Consider the following 14,829-nt stretch of genomic DNA (forward strand, 5'->3'; position numbering starts at 1 on the left):
GTATTTATTTCACATCTTCTCTGGTTCCCATTCTTAACTGTCAAATTGGCTAATTATTACCTATATGGATATAAAAGTCAGTGGAGGAAAAGAAAGATGGTTTACTGGAAGAGGCTTTTAGATGATTCTAGAGTTACTATCATCACAGTTGTCTATACCAAATTTGCCTTTGTTGCCACAGTGACTAATATTTCAAAATATTTCAGAGAATTGTATATTAGAAAGTGGAAAATGGTAACTCAACCAGGCAATTACAGATGCATGAAGCAGCATAAGCAGTGGTCCTTAATATAAACAATAACCAGCATGTCTAGGGGCTTTCATGCACATACCCCCAGGAGTGCCTGAACCTGGCCAGCCCCTCCCCCATGGTACTATAGCTCAGAGGCTTGGCTTAGGTGGGGTTGGAAATGCCCTAGAACGGCTCTTTGTTGATTTTCCCTCGTGCTAGAGCCTAGTGTTGCTGTGAAGCAAAGTGCTATTGAATTTGCTCACTCAGGCAGAACACTCAACAGGAAGGAAGGAAGCAGCCATTCTTTCTGGTCCTATTGTCTGACCACCCGGCTTAAGCAATCAAACAGCTCTGTGGCCATAGCTGGATGCTTGCAAGCCTGTCTTGGGTTTTTTTTTCTTTTACCCCTGGTGGGCACTGGGGAAGGGGGGCAGGGATGGATAGAAACTGGCTCTTTATGGTTTTCACTTATTTTTGATGATTTGATGACATCTTTTCATGACTCACTCTCAGGTACCCATTTTCTAACAGCAAAGTTTGAAAAGAGAGTAGATGAGTGTATGTTTTGGAAGTGGAGTAAAGATAGCAATATAATGGGCTTTCTCTACGGATGTATTCTGAAAATGGGAAGAAGTAAACATTTTACATCACTAATATATTTTGAGATTAGTCATCTTTTTTTTGAGATCAGTCACCATTTTTGAATAAGTTTTCAATGTGCTGCCAACTTTATGTCTTTAGACAAGTCATTTGTCCTCTGTACTTCAGTTTTGTTGTCCTTTTTAATTAATAGAATAAGGATAACAACCTAACCTTGCTTATTTCACAAGGATAGTATAATAATCAAATGTGTGAAGAACTGCTTAGAAATATATTGCATTATCCTAAAATATAACATTAGGATTCTCCTGAAGAAAAGAATGCTGCAATTAAAATAAATAACCAAGATGAGGAAGAAAACTTAATAACTTAAGAGCAACTGAATAAAAATAATAAATTTTGTCATTGACATATCTGTTTCGAAATTATTGACAGTTACTTTTAAAGTTTGAAAAGTTTCTCCCAAAACCGATAGCCTTGGGATTACCATAAGGAAGTGGTTAGTAGAAATCTACACTTGGCAGCATACTTCTTTGCATAATTCTCAATTTCTAAGTGCAGTTTTAAAATGCATTAGAAGGCCAAAACTTCATATGATTATTCTTCTTTTACATATGAATTTTAGGGGAAATGAAAATTTAAAAATCAAATACAATTTGAAGAGTAATTATAGTTAAATTTCGTGAGGGAAATGGTGCCTTCATTAACATGAGCTTTAAATTTAATTTCTTTTTCTTTTTAATAAGAATCCTAAGTAACTATAATGATTATAGTTATTCAGAAGTCATGAAGAGTTTAAATTACCCTGGGTTATTTGGGGACTTTCTGATAGTTTCTGAGGAAACCATTCCATAATCTCTCACAGAAGTAATCACTTTTAACATTAAATGGGGAGAATGGCAGTGGCTTTTGAGGAGTGAGGCAGTCATCAAGACTGGATGATATCCTCTAAGGAACACAGTTGAGGAAATATTCTCATTTGATTTGAATGGATTTTTCCCTTTTAGGGGCCAAATGTCAGGGGAAATCTGTGGCTAGCTTGTTAGTCTAGAATCGGAGGGTCTAGAGCAGAGTTCAGAAGGGAACAGTGAGATAGCACCTGCTGATTTTGATACCTCACCTCTTTGATTTGCCACTTCTATAGGATGGCAATGATGCCAGGCTTTCTTGGCTATGCCCACTATTCTTTACATTATCAATTCAGTATTTGGCACCATCCATGTAATTTTCCCAAGTAGAAGTCAAAGGCAGGTGTTTAGGAAAAAAACGGAGAACCCTTGAGTGGAGAATCTGTTTTACCTACTCCTTAAGGATATCTGGGCTATCAGAACAGTGAAGGGAGCTCATTGAAACTGACAGTGTTATAGAGATTAAAAGAGACTAGTAATTCCTCAAATGTAGGTTAGGCTTAGATATTCCCTTGTGCTATGATTTATAAGGGGGCTTGGAGAACATCCAGAACCTATTTACCCAGTTAACCCAGTGTCAAAACTTGATCATTTTGAGGTTATTCACATGGGTTATCATTCCTCTGGGTTAGGGTCACTTCTTTTTTTAGAATGAATTTGTTTCCCAGGCTCTCTTTCTTAGGGGTGAGTTGATACGAAAACACCAAAGCCTGCAGAGTAGTGAAAGAAAGTTGTACTGAAAAAGGAGAAAAGTTACCAGAGAGAAGAGAGAGGCATTGAAAAAGAGATTTTTTTTAAAGTAGGGTCCACGCCAGATGTGGGGCTCAAACTTACCACCCTGAAATCAAGAGTCACATGCTCTACTGACCAAACCCACTATGCACTGCAAGAGGTTTCTTTAAGATGCATTACAATGTACCTGGAGAGGCACAAACCGATTCTAATTAACTTGCCCACCAGAACAAAGTGTAATATATTTTTAAAAAATATTTTATTTATTTATTTTGACAGAGAGAGAGAGACAGCGAGAGAGGGAACACAAGCAGGGGGAGTGGGAGAGGGAGAAGCAGGCCTCCCGCTGAGCAAGGAGCCGGATGCGGGGCTCGATCCCAGGACCCTGAGATCATGACCCGAGCTGAAGGCAGACGCTTAACGGCTGAGCCACCCAGGCGCCCCAAGTTGGTTGCTTTCTATTACTCTGTCCTCTCAGGTCGCTGATTCATTCTTCTGCTTCCTCTAGTCTGTTATTTATTCTATCTAGTGTGTTTTAAATTTCAGTTATTTTGGTCTTCATCTCTGATTGGTTCCTTTTTATCTTTTCTATCTAATTGTTAAGAGTCTCACTAATGTTTTCCACTCTTTTCTCAAGGCCAGTCAGTATCTTTATGACCGTTACTTTAAATTCTCTATTAGACATACTTATCTCCATATCGTTAAGGTCTCTTGCCATGATTTTTTTCCTGTTCTTTCATTTGGGACATATTCTTTGTATCTTCATTTTGTTTAACTCTTTGTGTCTGTTTCTATGTGTTAGGAAGGTCAGCTTTGTCTCCTGTTTTTGAAAGTAGTGCCCTGCAGTGAATTGTTCCCTGTTCTCCAGACCTGGTGCTTCAGGGGTATCTCCTATATGTGCTGTGTGCACCCTTCTGTTGTGACTGAGCTGCTTTTACCTTCACTCCAGTTGTCTGCAATAGTCTTTCTTTGCCTGTTGTGGGCACGGTTTTGTCCCTGTGTTGTTAGTGGGCCAATCTAGTGCCACCCTGGGCTTGAGTTGAGTCAGACCAGGCATTTGCCAGAGGTGCAGTAGCACCAAACTGCAGATGCTTTCCCTGTGTTGTACCCTGAGAAGCTTTCATTGGTCAGTGCGGCCTGCAGTCAGACCAGCTGTCTGCTCTGCACCCACTACTGGGGCTACAATTGAAATGGTGTGTGTAGTTATCTTCCCCTCTCCCTGGGTCAGGAGTCACTTTAGAGTGGTGCTGTTCCCTGTCAGGGCTGCTTATACACTGCCAGGCTTGTGACATCACTTTGGATGGGCTCTGGTCAAGAGCATATTGGAGGGGGTAGTACCACAGGAGAACACGTGGGTGGGGGGCACAGTTAGCAAATTAGGCACAGCACTAGTTCCTGCAGGTGTCTGTGTGCCTAGGCTGGGAGAGAGGGGAGAGAAATGGTGCCTGTCAACTCCTTCATTCTTGGAGAAGTCTCCCAGTGATCCCTGGTCACCTACCACAAGCTCTGAGATTAGTTAACAAATCGTCCTGTATACCCCAGGTGTTTTTCAAACTGCTGCTTCTGTGCTGTATCTCTGTGGGGCTGTTTGTTGTGCTATCTCTTTAAGTGTGGGGACTTCACCCTCTTGGCTGTCCCAGAGCCAATCTCACTGATTTTTAAAGTTCTGGGTGTTAAGCCCATCTGATTGTAATAATTCCAGAAATTAGGGGATGCCTAGGTGGCTCAGTCAGTTAAGCAACTGACTCTTGATTTCAGCTCATGTCATGATCTCAGAGTCCTGGGATCAAGTCCTGCATCAGGCTCCACACTCAGCAGGGAGTCTGTTTGAGGATTCTCTCTGTCCTTGTCCCTCTGCCCCTGCCCCTGCTCATGCTTGCTCACTCTCTCTAAAATAAATAAATAAATGATAAAAAAAATTAATTCAAGAAATTAGGACCCTCTTCTTTTCAAAGCCAAATGTTATGGGGATTTTTCCTCCCTATGGAGGTTCCCTGTGCTGGGGTCCTGATATAAGGGTCTTTTTCTCTCCCCATTCTGTGCCCACAGTGTCCCTCCCTTCCATGGACAGTACTGCTGGTCTTTTTAGCTACCAACTGTCTCTGCCCTTCCTACTCTCTTCGATGTGGCCTCTTCTCTACATTTAGCTGTGGAGAGTCTATTCTGCCAGTCTTCATTTCACTATCTGGGTTATTTATACAATGTGGATGTTACCTAGTTGCATCCCTGGGTCAAGTTGAGTTTAAGGTCCTCCTACTCCACCATCTTCCCCTGAAGTTCTGAATGCTCTTTTAATACATATATTTAATATATATATATGTATATATATATATGATTTTGGGGGGGTGCTGAGTACAGTATACTTTATTGATGGTACATGACAAGATGGGGCTCCTCAAGCTCCTCGCCTTCTTCAGGGGGACTGGGATAGAAACTGTGGAGGACAGGAGATTCTCAGTGTGTTGGGGGATGAGTTGAGGCAAGGACTCTCCAGCAACTGAGGGCCTCTCTCTTCCTCTTGTTCTCGCTGGGGCTGGTGGTCCAGGGGGCTCTTACTCCTTGGAGGCCATGTGGACCATAACGTCCACCACCTGGCTGCTGTAGCTCAATTCATTGTGATACCAGGAAATGCGTTTGACAATATGGTCATTGAGAGCAATGCCAGCCCCAGCATCAAAGATGGAAGAGTGGGTGTCACTGTTAAAGTCACAGGAGACAACCTGGTCCTCAGTGTAGCCTAGGATGCCCTTGAGGGGGCCCTCCGATGCCTGCTTCACCACCTTCTTGATGTCATTCTATTTGGCAGCTTTCTCCAGGCAGTAGGTCAGATCTTTTTTTTTTTTTTTTAAAGATTTTATTTATTTATTTGAGACAGAGAGAATGAGAGAGACAGAGAGCACATGAGAGGGGGGAGGGTCAGAGGGGGGAGCAGACTCCCTGCAGAGCAGGGAGCCCGATGCGGGACTCGATCCCAGGACTCAAGGATCATGACCTGAGCCGAAGGTAGTCGCTTAACCAACTGAGCCACCCAGGTGCCCCAATAGGTCAGATCTATAACTGACACGTTGAGGGGAGGGACATGGAAGGCCATGCCAGTGAGCTTCCCATTCAGCTCAGGGATGACCTTGCTTACAGCTTTGGCAGGGTCAGTATAGAAGCAAGGATGATGCTCTGGGCAGCCCTTCAGCCATCACACCACAGCCTCACAGAGTGGCCATCCATGGTCTTCTGGGTGGCAGTGATGGCATGGACTGTGGTCATGATGCTGAAGTTGTCATGGATGACCTTGGTCAGAGGTGCCAAGCAGATTGTGGTGCAGGATGCATTGCTGACAATCCTGAGGGAGTTGTCACACTTCTCATGGTTCATGCCCATTACAAACATGGGGCATCAGCAGAAGGGGCAGAGATGATGATCCTCTTGGCCCCACACTTCAAGTGAGCCTCAGCCTTCTCCACAGTAATGAAGATCCCAGTGGACTCCACAACATACTCAGCACCAGTATCACCCCATTTGATGTTGGTGGGATCTCACTTCTGGAAGATGGAGATGGGTTTTCCACTGATGACAAGTTTCCTGTCCTCAGCCTTGACTGTGCCATGGAATTTGCCATGGGTGGAATCATACTCGAATATGTAGACCATGTAGTTGAGGTCAGTGAAGGGGTCATTGATGGTGACAATATCAACTTTGCCAGAGTTAAGACAGCCCTGGTGACTAGGCACCCAATACGGCCAAATCCATTTACTCTGACCTTCACCATCCTGACTCAGGGATGCAGCTGGCACTGCACCAGAAGATGTAGCTGTCTGTCCAATGGGGAGGAGTGAAGAGCCCTAACATGATTTTTAAAGTTAAATGAAATATGCAGAGCCCTCTGCTACATCACTGAATCAAATCTCTTTCTCTCTAGTGACAGTTGAAATATTTCAAGAGTTGTTTTGTTTAAGCTGCAAAACTCTAGTTTTCTCATCTCTGCCCTCCCATTATTGCCCTCTACATGCACAAAATGTCAATGTTCCTTAAAAGAATGCATTGAGGATTGGATGTAGTGATTTGGATAGGATTTTTCTATTGTGCCAAGGACAGCAAACATCCTCCTCTGTGGATGTGGAGACCACAGATCAATTCAGCAGCCCAATTGAGAGCAATTTGTGAATCTCTTATGACTTGGCAATTCCATTTCTATTGAATTGTTCTTTACAGTAACTTTGCACATGATTCACAGGAAGCCTGTTTTCAACTTAAAAGACTCTTAATACAAATTGCCTTCATCTTCCATTTCTGTTTCAAAATAGAATTTAAAAAATAGAAAAAATTAAATACTTTTAGCTATTTCTCCATATTAGTTAGCTTCACACCAACTCCCCTAAGCAAAACTTTTGCTGGGGGCAGAAATAAATTAAAATAAAATAAATTAGATTAAAACATTGGATTGGCTGCTTTAACAGAGTTAAAAAAGAAAGAGCCTGTCTGCCCCCATATCCAGTTGCCTCCCTCATGTAAAACCCCAAGATGGTGCGTAGTTCAGGGGAATAAAGTGTTCTGATCCATGAAGTCATATAAACATTCTCTGACCTCCAGTAGTAACTTGTTACAATAATCTCTTCACTGGCCTTCTAACATCTCTCATCTCCTTGACTTTTTACTATGCTCCCTTCCTCTATCCCCATTATTAGCAACTTTCTACAAACAATTTCTGTGCTCTGGCCCCCATGTTGCAGAGCAATGCTGGAAAGTTATGAGAAAGTGTTGACTGATCTGTCAAAATTCCTTTTCTGCTTCTAAAAACCTTTTATTAATAGTTTCTCTTCTATGTCTATAGTTTTCCTGTTTTATACCTCTCCTATAACCTTTTTTTTTCATTTATACATTTTATTTATTTTTAAATTTAAATTCAATTAATTAATATATAATGTATTATTAGTTTCAGAGGTAGAGGTGATTCATCAGTCTTATATAATACCCAGTGCTCATTACATCACGTGCCCTCCTTAATATCCATCACCCACTTACCCCATCCCCCACACCCTCCCCTCCAGCAACCCTCATTTTGTTTCCTATGATTAAGAGCCTCTTATGGTTTGTCTCCCTCTCTGATTTCCTCTTGTTTTATTTTTTCCTCTCTTCCCCTATGATCCTCTGTTTTGTTTCTTAAATTCCACATACCTGTCCTATAACCTTTTAGTCTACAATCCTGTTCTCTACCCTGTTGGCTGTCACTGAACATGTGTAATTTGTATCTATTTCTGAAATTCCAATGATTTTCAAATTTTGTTCCTCCTTAACTTTTCCCTTTCTGACTTCCATTCTGCCAATCTATTGAATGTTATTAATAATTAAGGAGATACCATAATTTTTTCTACTCTTCCTCCCATACACTTGCATATATATACAGAGACTACAACACTCAACAGGATATTCCACTAATGGAGGATAGTTGGAAAAAAGACAGGCAGGGGCAAGGGGCCCCTGTCCTAAGAGGAAACTACACTTAAAAGGAAAAAGACCCCATCTTGTTATTCTATACTACCCCGAAAATAGCCCTCTACCCTTTCCCATGTAAACAGCTACCTAATAGATAGATGAGCGCGTCAACCAAAACCTGATTGGGTGATAGGCGCATGGAGGGTTAATTGATTCAAACAGCCCACCAACAATCTCATAAAAACCCTTAGATTTAAACACCTGACTCCCTTGCCTTGTTTTGGGACACTGAAGGGCCACCCAGCTCCAAAACTCCAGGTAGGATTGGCTGAGGCCTCTGTTACAACTCTCTCCTGGTTCCATTTCTCCTTTTGTTGGGTCCTGATTTCTTCACTCTGACAGTGTTTTTCTCTCATGTACTTTCCAACAAACCTCCTACATGCAGATATATACCTTAGAATCTGTTATCTTGAGAATGCAGCCTAAAACAAATATTGAGTTACAATCCTAACCAGGTGAGAAATACATATTCCTTTGCTGATATAATCATTTGAGAAAGGACAATTTTGCCATAATTCAATTTTGACAGCTGGAAAAACTAGATTAGTTTTATTTTTAAGAATCACCACCATTAATTTACTCACTTATTCATTTGCTCCTCTAATACTTGTTGACTACCTCCACATGCCAGACTCTGTGCCAGGAAAATAGCCAAATAAATGAGAAAGTCTAAAGCTGCTTATTAAATAATAATATATTAGTATTCTTCCAGAAGAAATTATATACAGTAGTTTCCTCCAAGTTTAATGCTGCCAAAGTAGTTATAGTTATTTGTTTCTCCTAATTCCACAGGGGATATTCCATTAAAGTGATCTGCTGTTAGAAAACTCTATCAAGGATGTATAATCTAGACAAACCTAGGGAGAGACAAAATCATAAACACAAAGGACAATAATTATTAGAGTATTACTTATTACATATTTTTTCATTGTTATCACCAGAACTAAACTTGGACATCATATAATTTTATTCTGGTATCAGGAAAAAGAAGAAAATAATTTCGTGTTTTTGTATAATGTATACACATTAAAAATACTTGGCTATGACAAATTTCAAACATACACAAAAATTGATAGGGAAACATAAGCAATCTTCCTATAACCTTCAACCATCTTCCTTTGTGGCCAATCTTGTTTCGTCTATACCCATATCTGCTTCCCCTCTTCTCATATTACTTTGATGCAAATCTCAGCCATTGTATCTTTACATCTGTGTTTCAGTATATCTCTGTAAAAGCTAAGGACTCTTAAACCCAACATTCAGAATAAAGTTATCTGTCTGTAGAAGCAAGATATAGTGAGAGGATTGCTAAGGAATTGCCCAGAAGAGTTAGAAATTTTCCACATCCAAACATGTTCTTAATGAATGAGAATTGTAGGTATTGAGTGCCAAGAGGTAGCAGGTATGCTGGTGCTTATGCCAGCCCCTGTGAGAACTTTGGCTACTACTTGTAGCAAGATAGGAAGATAAGAAAGCTTTTAAGCAGAGCCGGGATAGAATATTACTCTCATAATTTTAAAAGGATTCCTCTGGTTGCTACTGTGTTGAAAATGGACTGTAGAAGTTCTGGAGCAGGAACAGAGAGACCAGTTAGGATGAAGTTTCTCATAATTTATTGTGCATATAAATCACAGAGAATCTTGTTAAAATGCAGATTATGTTTTACTAGATCAAGGATGAGGATTGAGATTCTGCATTTCTAACAAGCTTCCCGGTGATGCCCATGCCTGTCGTATACACACTAAACGTTATTTAGCGAGCAGTTAGAATATTACAGACATCCAAGTGTTAGATAATGTGGCTCAAAGTAGTAGAGGTGGAAAGTAGTAGGGTTATAAGAAATGATGGGATGGTAGGTTTATTTTTAAAATGTAACTAAAAGGATTCCCTGGTGGTTTGGATATGAGGCATGAAAAAAGACAAGTCAAAGCTCATTCCAAAGTTTTTAGCTTGAGACAACTGGAGGGGTGGGGAACATGGAGGAGGAGCGTTTTGGCAGGAAATCAGAAATAGGATTTTTGACATTTTAATCTTGAGACACCTGTTAAACCCACAAATGATGAAGATGAGTAGGTGATCGGATACATGAGTCTGAAGTTCAGGGAAGTGGTTAAGATTGCAGCTGAAATTTGTGGGTTTATATACAGTATTTAATGTCATGAGAATGCAGATCAGTTAGAGAATGAGTGCAGATAGAAATAAAAAGAGATTCTAGGAGTGAGCCTTGGGACCATCTGACATTTAGGGGTTGGAAAGATGAAGATAAACTAGCAAAAGAAACTAAGAAAATGCAGCCCCAACTTAGGAGAACCAAGATAGCGTGTGTCATGGAAAATAGTGATGAAAGTGAAATCAGCAAGACTACAGTGAGACTAACAAATACAACATCATTAGGCACAGATACAGGATGCCCCATAAATTTACATTTAATCTTGAGCATTTTAAATTAAAATTGAAATTGAAATTTCAGGTCATGAAGCTGTCTCAGAAACAGTCTGGAAGGAGGGACTATGTACTTTATAAAGCTGACATAGTATCTATATAGCGTATCATTTGTACTGAATTAGTCAATTCACTGAAACAACTAGACTTCAGTAAATAATTGGCTTGCATTTTCTTCTTATCTTGAAGAGACTGTTTAATTAAATAGTTATTTTGGCATTGTGCATAACTTAAAAATAAAACATATTTGTCCCATCAGGAAACATGTAACCTTTTATTGTTGGGTATTACATGATGTTTTAGTACTAATCACCTGGGATCTCTCTTGAATTCTACTGTGTGATCTTTGTCTGATCATCTGCCTCAGTTTCCTCACTAATAGGAGAAATTAATCCCTATCTTACCTAGGTCACAGAGTTGTTATAACAATGACATAAGATAACAGGCTTCTATGGAGATATCAGTATTACAGGAATAGTATATGTTTATGGAAATAATAATAATAAAAGAATCTCCTTTACCCAGCTTCTCAGTTGAGGTGATTCATAAGTTTATCTTATGAAATTTGTATTCTTTCCAATGTTACATGAAGGGCTCACAGGTGACTATCTTGAAGTTCTTTTACCATTACTTAATCATCTTGACTCATATGAACGCTAATTTCACATGGTGCAAGCTAATTCCTCAGAGTTTTTGATAGTAGGAAAGAGAAGATATTTGATATTCTAGAGTCAGCTGCTTTTTCTCATCATATTTCTAACATAACAAATAAGAATATTTCTATTGAGTCCTAAATAGGAAGACTCCATGTTTCTTTTCCATATCCAGAAACAAACTCTCTCCACTCCTGCCCCTGAGTCAATAAAATTCCATTTTAGGGCTCAGGATTTATCATAGGAAGATGGAAAATGAAAGAAGGAAAAGGTGAGAAGAAGCAGAAGCATCATAAAGGCATTTCTCCCTCCCTTTTTCTTCCTTCCTTGCTCATTACCTCTCTTCCAACCTTTTTTTAAAACAAGCAAAATTAGCCTTATGTGTTCCACACTAACAATGGGAAGTTGCAAGAAATAACTGGTGTATCAGTCAGAAAGAGCTAGGTTATGTGCAGCAACAAACAAGTCTCCAAATTCCTGTAACTCCACAGAAAACATTTTCCTCCCATAATTATTCTATATGTTTAAGCTGTTCTTCAGGGGGCCTTTACTCATGGTAATCACTCTGGGATTCAGGTTAGTGAAAATACCATCCTGATAAGAGCTTCCAGGATTATTAAGGCAGTGAAAGGGACACTGAGGATCATACATGAACACTTAAATTTTTTTCATGAAAATCACAGAGACTACTTTTGCACACATTTCTTTGACTAAAGAAGTCATTCATTTGTTCCTAACTTACCGTGTGCCAAGAAGGATGAGCATCAGATGGCCCATTTGTGACCACCACTACTATTTGGTGAAGGAGTGGGGTGATAATAATAGTTCTTACCTCATAGATAATTGTGAGGATTTATATTAACATGTAAGCATAGAGTAAGCTCTATTATATGAATTAAAATTTAAAAAATCATACAATAAATTTTCTTTTTACAGAACTAACAACTTACATGGAGACCATGATTGGCTAATATATTCTCTGGGAGACTTATGTGTTAAAAAAAAAAAAAAAAAAAGGCAGGTTTTTCTCAGTGCATTTCTTTTGCCCTGAATTATCCCAATAATTGTCTTAACTCCCCACTTCACTTAAGAAGTTCTTTCTAAAGCAAGGTTGTGGTTTGGTAAGTAGCCAATCATTTGGACAGTAAAGTAGACAATTCAAGCCATTGCATTAGGTAGGATAGCTGGAAAGCTGTAGGCCTGGCTGGAATGATGAGAGTGAAGAACTATAAAACCTTTATGCATCTGCACTTGATGGGTTAGATTGCTCTGTTTGGACCCTCTTGTCTTGCAATTTCCTTCTAATTAGATCCTTTTTTCCAGGTTATGCTAACCTGATGCACATGAAAAATAATGTGATCACAAAATATTCAAATCCTAGAAAAGCCTGTTGTTTTTCTAAACTATATGAAATATGGAAGGGGATTCAGACATATTATAAACATGGTGATTTGTAAAAACAAGCTAGAAAATAATAATTTTAACACATATAAAATCAAAGATGAATATAACCAGATATAGAAAACCAGTAAGAGTCTGAGGGTAATAGAATTTTGCTATATCAAAAAGGGAAAAACTATATTCTCAGGAAGTAAATATTATTTTTAGGTATTTTTTTCCCCAAACCTAAAGAAGTTTATAGTAATGTATTTTATTCCCAGAAATTAATAAAAATAAATCACACAATTCCCAGAAAACACAGTTCAAAAGTTGCCTTTACAGAAAGGAAATACTCTATTAGCAATTATTGCCAAAAGAAGAATTCATTTCCTTGAGTGAAAAATAAAACTGGAAAGTCAAAAAACTGATTTTTCTTTTTTAGATAAGGAGTATTTCTAACAATTCTTTGAAAGGCTTGAAGAGCTTATGAAATTAAAAATTTAACTTTTTTAAACAGAAGAGATCATTCTTTTTATTGTGCAGAGTTCTTAAATGATGGTAAGATTGGAAAAGAAGGTCAAATAGAGAACAAATATCATCTCACAGATATATTTTTTTTTATTACCAAAAATGAATGGACTGTCTGATCTAAATTCTTTCAGAAGAATGCCCTTTGAAAGATGTACATACAGCTGCTCCTGGTCTGTAAGAAGCTCCCCTTTTGAATCAGAGAAAAATTTATTGTCTTCAAGATGGTGTGTTCTTTTTTTTCCCTAATAGTCCTTTTATATCTTCCTTGCAATTGAAGATGCTAATTATTATAAGCTAATACACTCAGATTTTTATAAAAGCAAACGTTCTAAGTTTTAAATTCAAATCATATTGTTAAGAAGCATCCTTTTACTCATTTTTCTCCTCCTTGTCCTCCCTCTGCCCCTTATTCTATTTTCAATTCCTTTATTATTCACAGATCTATTCATAGATTTCCGTCCTTCAGAAGATTATGGTCTTCCAATGTTAAACCACTTAAATCTGTCCTTCTAATGGAAATGCTTTTTTTCAGTGGTTAAGAAGCACATTGCTCCTGACACGACTGAGTCTAAATTTCCTCCCTCGTTCTTTTATGTAGCTTTTATTTGTCTCACTGTCCATGTTTTTCTCCAAATGCCATTTTATGGTTTGCTTTCATAATAACATTGCCAATATTATAATACCTGTTATTTATATGATATTTTACAGCTTTATAAAGCACTTGCATTTCTTTGGTTTATTTATTACAATTTGCTTCTTCTAAATGGATTTGTTAAAACTTTTTTTCATGTGGAAAATGAGTCATAAATGAAGCATAATATTGTAGTAGACCATCTATTGCCAGAAATAGTTTTCTTTAAACTATTTTCAGAATTATATTAATCCTGGAGTTTAAATCATTTCTGAAATATATTAATCCTAGAATTTAAAGCCATAAAGCATTAATTGTTATCACAATTTTTCATCCTAAAGTTACTTTAGATAATCGTATGTTTGTTTCCTTTTTCTTTTTTTCCTACAGGCTGGCTACTGGGGATATCACCAGTTTCAGTTTGGAAGAACAATGCCAAGATGTTAGCTTTAAAAGATAAGCATTTCTTGGGGGATATCTCTGGGTATACATATGTGATGGTCACACACTGTATCGATTTTAAAGTGAATGCTAAAATTATGAATGGAATGTTAGTATTTTTTTTTATTCCATCAGGATTATCTTCTTAGTGCTAAAGAGTACTATCTCTTTATTGAGGAAAAATAAACATAAAAAAATTTCTTATAAAAACAAATCACTATAGTTTAATTTTCATTGTGAAAGCAGAACAAAGTAAATTTTAGTTTGTCCAAAGTAGTGGACACAGCTTGTGATATTTCTTTTATTTTAGGAAATTTGAGGAGAACATATTCATAGCTGAATTTGTGACACTGAAATCTCTCTTCAGACACTTGAGACACTGTGTCTACTATTAGAGTTAGTGGGAGGTGGGATTAGCCATGATGATGTGTTGGCTGTCGGATAGCACTTTTATGATCATTTTTCTAAGCACTTTCTCTTACTTTACCCTCCTAAGGATTTTCTGAGATATGTGCTGTGTACGAAATTATGCTTAACCTTAGCAGCTTAAACCATTTATTATCTCACAATTTCTGCGGGTCTGGAATCTGGAAGCAGCTTTTCTAAGAAGGAGAAGAGGCATCATCATCTAATAACCTAATCTCAGAAGGAACATACCATTACTTCTGTTGAATGCTGTTGGTCACAGACCTGCCCTGGTGTGATATGACAGGGGGCTCTATATGGGTGTGAACTCCAATAGGTGAAGATCACTGGAGGTCGTCTGGGAGTCTGGCTACCACAAAAGGCAAT

The 14,829-nt window shown here is 38.4% G+C and overlaps 1 pseudogene; it reads right to left on the minus strand.

Moving 5' to 3' along the window:
- Positions 1-5,008: 5,008 nt before the first annotated feature.
- LOC123838694 (glyceraldehyde-3-phosphate dehydrogenase-like) lies at positions 5,009-7,988 on the minus strand (annotated as a pseudogene).
- Between the last annotated feature and the right edge of the window lie 6,841 nt (positions 7,989-14,829).

The sequence above is a fragment of the Mirounga angustirostris genome, unplaced genomic scaffold (assembly GCF_029215605.1).
Source record: "Mirounga angustirostris isolate CCGP_5_RB_7025 unplaced genomic scaffold, mMirAng1.0.hap1 SCAF_3, whole genome shotgun sequence".
NCBI lineage: Eukaryota > Metazoa > Chordata > Mammalia > Carnivora > Phocidae > Mirounga > Mirounga angustirostris.